Genomic DNA, 6,357 nt, shown 5'->3' on the forward strand with positions numbered 1-6,357 from the left:
AAAAAATTGCTGAAACTGGGTGTAGGTTGGGTGGGGTGGCAACGCAATGGGTATATCTGTAAGAATACAAGGAGAAAACAGGTAACCCACTAATCATGGACCGATGCCACTGTCTTTCAATGTATTTTTTTGAGGTGGTCCGAACAGGGCTTGATTTAAATTTGACATTTTCAGATATGCATCTACACATGGTATTAAAATTAGTATTTTATCCGTCCACTGTATCCGCATTGTGACCAGATTTCTTGGATAAGAGCGTCTGCTAAATGACTAAAATGTAAATGTCTGCAAATTATTTGAAGGGATATTCTTTCAAAATAATATTTATTTATTTATTTTAAGACACATATTGATGACATAAATCAATGGTGCAATCTGTGGGTGGGATATTATTAATTTTTAATGGTTTCACTGTCTAGATACGTCCACAATTGTAAAATATCTTGACACAGAGAGTGCCTGACTACCTCAGGAGGTAGTCAGGAAGATCTGATCACAATCAGATCACAATCACAAGTTTGGACAGCACAGCACAGAAGAACACAGCAGTGTACTGTACAATTTGGTGAAGGCCATCTTCCAGGGTAAGTGGAAGTTGTAGTTTTCTACAGTCGCCTGGCCCCCACATGGGATGTCATAGGATGGGGCTCTGGCGGGGCTGACCAATGCCCACCGGTGGCTCAACTGCTACAAGAAGGGACTAATAGGGCACAATGGCAGCTGGGGTGGTGTTGGGGGCCAGGCTGACTGCCAAGTCCTTGGTGGCTGAGCTGGCCAATGGGGTCTTGGGGGCCAGACTAGCTTTTGGACCGGGGGGCCTGGCTGGCCATTTGGCTACGGAGGACAGCTTGAATGGCCGGGCTGGCCTTGTTGTCTGTTTTGGGGGCCCGGGCTGGCCTACTGGTTTCGGGGACCGGGGTGGCGCTTTATGTTCGGGGGGCCGAGCTGGCCCCTGGAGGGGCTGGGACAGCCACTTGGATTCAGGGAGGCGCACTTGCCGAAAGAGGGGAACATTGGCCACTTGGCTGAGCTTGGGAGAGGTGAAGGCCACTGGACGAAGAGTGTTCGGGTGTGTGACATGCTGGTCTCTGGAAGGGAAGCGCTCCGGGGCCGTGGCACACTAGCCACTGGAGGGAAAGCACTCACGGGCTTGGTGCACTGGTAACTGGAGGGTAAGCGCTCATGGGTTGTGGCGTAGAGCCATACACAATCTAGTCTGGTTGCGGCCGCAACTAGACCTCGTTTCATAGGTATCAAGAAAAATGTGTGTTTGTATGCCTAGCAATTGCAAAAGAACATTGTTTGAAGCACACTTTTAAAAAGTCTCAGTCACAAATTAATGCTCCAATAAGCCCCCTATGGTGAATGAGAGGCTTGTAGAATCATGATTGCTTCTAGTTTTTAGGTCATAATTCGCTTGTTGGGGGTCTTGCATGCTCTGGGCATTACTGAACTGGATATGATGAATAAGATAGGATGAAATGTAATGTCTCTGAGAGGAATATTGTCTTAAACACACAGTGCTGCTGTATACATGAGACACTGGTTATTACACACACAACCTAATACATACATTGTACGTTACAACTGTAATACACATTTTAGACTTTTCATATAGCCACATCCATAATACATATTGCATATTTTGGTTTCGGCACCATGAAAAATATGTTTTCTACAGATACATTCCGTTCACTTTCAAGCACATACACATGTTCGTAATGGCACTATATTGTGTGCATGGTTTAACCTATCACCTGTCATTGCAGATCTTTCAAGAACTTTGAAGTGGTCTATGGCATAATCACTGTTTTCCTGGCAGTGATCACAATCTAACCAGCGATAATGCAAGCGATCGTTCACAAAGCCACAATACACAAACTGATCAGAGCTGTACATACATGTATGCACAGTATGTTAGCAAAATTACAAGATTATGTTACGATACTGTTTTACTTCATGGTTGTTTTCATGCAATAGAGTAGGTTTCTTCATTCTCTCCCTCTTCATTCTGATTGAACTGAGAGGTGTCTGTGAAGCTTTGGCTGGCAACTGATTAAGAGACGGCTTGGTGATAAAAACTGTACAGCCACATTCCATTCTATGATTAGTGGTGCATGTGAGACGTATGTCTCCGATTGGACTGAGCCTGCATTCATAGATAAGATGTGGTGTGTGTCTCCCGAGATAGCGATAGCCTGAAGGAATAGAACAAACATTTCAGTGTTTGTTCTCATCCTTGCATCTGGGAAACGTAGCCTGGAGGAGTAGAATAACAACCCCCCCGTGCTGATAAATGACAGGATGAAACCAGGGTGGTTTATGGTGCCCAGTTTGCATGGGAGAGGTGGAGCCAGCATGACGAAGCAGTTTTGGGGGTTGCTATATAAATATCCTGTATTACTCTATATGATTTTAAGCACTCGGCAACAAACACTTCGGAGTGGAGTGTCGACGGTTTCATTATTGCAATAATTAATCGATTTTAAATAAAGATTATCACTTGAATACTTGTCCAAGTCTCTCTCAGTATTGAAATTTCCACGACGGGGGCGCTAGAGAGCGTGCTATGGAGTAGACGTGCTTTGCTAGAGCTCCGCTCCATTTTGAAACAAATTAGTATTTATCTTAACCTCTCACGACCTATATCTTCAAACAAATATGACAAAGGGAAAAGGCACCAGAAAAGGGAGCGCTAAACAAGATAACTTGAATGAGATCGACAGCGAACCAATTTCAACCTCGCCAACCCACGAGGAGTTAGCTGAATAGGCTAGCGTCCAAGAGTGCCATAAACTCACTAAGCAAGAAGGTGGACACAAGGTTGGCTGATATCTCAAAGAGTATTGGGACTTTGGCCGAAACTGTGAAGGCAACTCAGAGAAGGGTGCATGAGGTTGAGCAGACGACAGTCGATCACGAGGCCAGGCTACAGGACATAGTGAAACTGTGCGCAACGTTCAAAAATGACAACAAAACCCTGAAAGCCCGACTGGAAATGCTCGAGTCGCATTCAAGACGCCAGAACATCCGAATATGTGGCATCCAGGAGGACACTGAGAAAGGGAAACCCACTGAATTTGTCTCGGAGCTGATACCGGCCCTGCTGGGGAGTGAACACTTCAAAACGGCCATCCTGATCGACCGCGCACACAGATCTCAGGCAACGAAGTCGGCCAAGGGCGAGCCACCAAGGCCAGTCATTGTACGGCTGCACTATCCCCAGACCAGGGATCTCATCCTCAAGCTGGCTAGTCAAAAGTTCCCCTTAACTTCAACGGAGCCAGGATGTCTTTCTACCCAGATCTTACCTTGGAGGTGAGGAACCAACGGAAAGAGTATGATGAGGTACGCAACAAATGCAGGGCGGCCAACATCCGATATGGATTCCTCTTCCCAGCCCGGTTTAAGGTGACAGTCGAAGGATCAATACGTACGCTTGACAACCCAAAAGAGGCCGATCTGTTCTTGACAAGCAAGCTCCCTGGCTGAGGATACAGAACGGCTGTGTCAGCCGGCTAAATGACCAAATACAGGCCAGGAATGTGTTTGGATTTCCGGACTATGGCTTTTCGATTAGAAGATCAGAATTTGGGACTTATGATTGGTGAGATGTTGTGGCTAATATAGCATTGTTTGGCACATCATGTTTTAGCGACACTCACCCCCTAACGTGAGAGTTAAGTGTTAGGTGTTATTTAATATTAGCGTATATGCGGAGCATCTATAGACGATGAGTTAGTTCAAGCTGTATGTCTAGACACCCTAAGGTTTGTGTGTTAGCCAAGGAGTGCTTTGTTTGGGGAAGTCACTCAGTAAAGGGACGGGAGGGGGGATGGGGTAGGTGTTTTATGTTCACGTTTATTATTAGTACAGGTGGCATGACAAGCTCCCGCATGGCGGGACGTTTTTCTTCTGAGTTTTGTATGACAGCAACAATTTGCTCTAAAATAAGAAATGCCACATAGTGACAGAGCACAGAGTAGACCAGGTGGAATAAAGATAGTCAGCTGGAACTGTAATGGCTTAGGGCATGTGGTGAAACGAGCTAAGGTTTTTTCTCATCTTAAATCACTGGGTGCTGACATAGTGTTTCTTCAAGAAACTCATATTAAATGCTCCGCTCAGGCCAAGCTATTAGTCGTCTGGATCGGTCAGATATACCAGTCTAACTTTGATGCAAAAGCGAGAGGGGTAGCAATCCTGATAAGGAAAAACACTCCGTTTGTTTACTCATCCTCGATTTCAAATCCTAATGGTCGGTATATTATTGTGGCTGGTACACTGAATTCAAAACCAGTAACCTTGGTCAATTTATATGGACCCAACTTTGATAATCCATTATTTTTTCAAAGGGTATTTAAGGACATACCAAATATCTCGGATACAAGTGTTATTGTTGGAGGGGACTTTAACTGTACGTTAGATCCTCTTTTAGATAAACAGCTATCAAGGTCACTTCAACAATCAAATGCCAGTGTCTGTCTAAATACATTGATGACAAACCTTAACATTGTCGATATTTGGAGACTGACGCACCCAACAGACAGGGATTACTCTTTGTTTTCATCAGTTCATAAATCATATTCCAGAATTGACTATTTTTTGTTGGACTCCAAACTAATTTCAGCAGCTGAGTCGGTTACCTATCACCCTATTCTAATTACGGACCACTCTCCTGTGTCCATGGTGCTGAAACTCGACAATATGTCGACAGGTCGGCGACCGTGGCGCTTAGACGCATACCTGCTGAAAGATGAGGCTTTTTGTCAGTATTTGAAGGAGCAGATTGCCTTTTTCCTCGGAACTATCTTGACCACTCCACCCTTTGGGAATCTCTAAAGGCTGTGATTAGAGGTTACATTATTTCTTATACATCAGAGAGGAAGAAACGCGCCAATACTAGGCTAAGAGAAATTGAAAGAGAGTTAGGGGAACAGGAGAACATTTTTAGGACGAATTCCTCGTATACAGTCCTTGAGAAGATCACAAAGTTAAAATATGAATACAATACCATCCTTTCGAAACGGGTGGGCTCTTTACTTGCAACAAAGAACGCAACAAAGTTATTTTGAACTGGGTGACGAACCACATAAATTATTAGCAAGACAGCTAAGGCATGTACAGGCATCTAGAGCTATTCACAAAATAAAAGACAAGAAGGGTAAAATAGTAGCAGATCCGCAGGATATTTATAAATGCTTTGCGCAGTTTTACTCGGAGCTATACCAATCAAAATGCGATGCTACTGATCCACAAACTATGTAACGCTTTCTCGCTGAATGTGAACTTCCTAAACTAGACAGGGGGGCAGCTTCTGCACTCGATGCAGGGATAACTTTGGAGGAAATTAACACAGCGATAGCACAATTTCCAAACAGCAAGGCCCCTGGGCCCGATGGATATGTAATAGAATTCTATAAGAAGTACTGCGCCAGTCTAGCTCCACTTATGTTGCGAATGTTTAAACAATCCAAAGAAAATGCCAAAGTCCCGCAAACACTGTATGAGGCTACAATAGCACTGATCTTGAAAAAGATAGAGATTCCATGGAGATGTCATCTTATCGCCCCGTGTCGTTACTCCCCATAGAAAACAAGGTGTTGACAAAGATATTGGCAAACCGATTGAAAACATATATTTCTGACATCATACACCCTGACCAGACAGGTTGTATCCCGGGCCGACATATACACTACAATTTGAGACGTCTTTTCAACGTAATGTATCACGATCATAAGGTTGAGGCCGTGGTAATAGCTCTTGATGCAGAGAAGGCGTTTGACCGGATTGAGTGGAAATATATGATGTCGGTTCTGGAGCACTTCGGGTTCGGAAAGGAATTTATTAATTGGATAAGAATGATTTATGCACACCCATTGGCTTCCGTGGTAACCAATCAAGAAATGTCGCAGTCAGTCCGCTTGTTCAAGGGGTGCCGACAGGGGTGCCCTATTTCGCCTGCTCTCTTCGCTATAGCCATGGAACCCCTTGCTACTCGCATTCGGGCATGTGCCGATATAGCTCCTGTTAAAATAAAGGACACACAGCACAAAATTTCCCTATATGCAGACGATGTTCTTTTGTTTTTGTCCAAACCTAAAACTTCTATTCCATCCTTACTTAACTTGATAAACACATTTGGCTCCTTCTCTGGCTACAAGATAAACTAGCAAAAAAGTGAGTTGATGCCAATATCACGGCCTGTGGATATGCAATTTCTGCAATCTACCCCGTTTAGAACAGTGATGGACAAGTTCACAAGCCTTGGCATTGTAGTGACAAGAGACCTTGATCAGCTATTGAAAGCGAATTGGGACAAGAAAATATATCAGCTTAAACAGAATATAGATTTTT

The sequence above is a fragment of the Oncorhynchus tshawytscha genome, linkage group LG03 (genome assembly GCF_018296145.1).
Source record: "Oncorhynchus tshawytscha isolate Ot180627B linkage group LG03, Otsh_v2.0, whole genome shotgun sequence".
Classification (NCBI taxonomy): domain Eukaryota; kingdom Metazoa; phylum Chordata; class Actinopteri; order Salmoniformes; family Salmonidae; genus Oncorhynchus; species Oncorhynchus tshawytscha.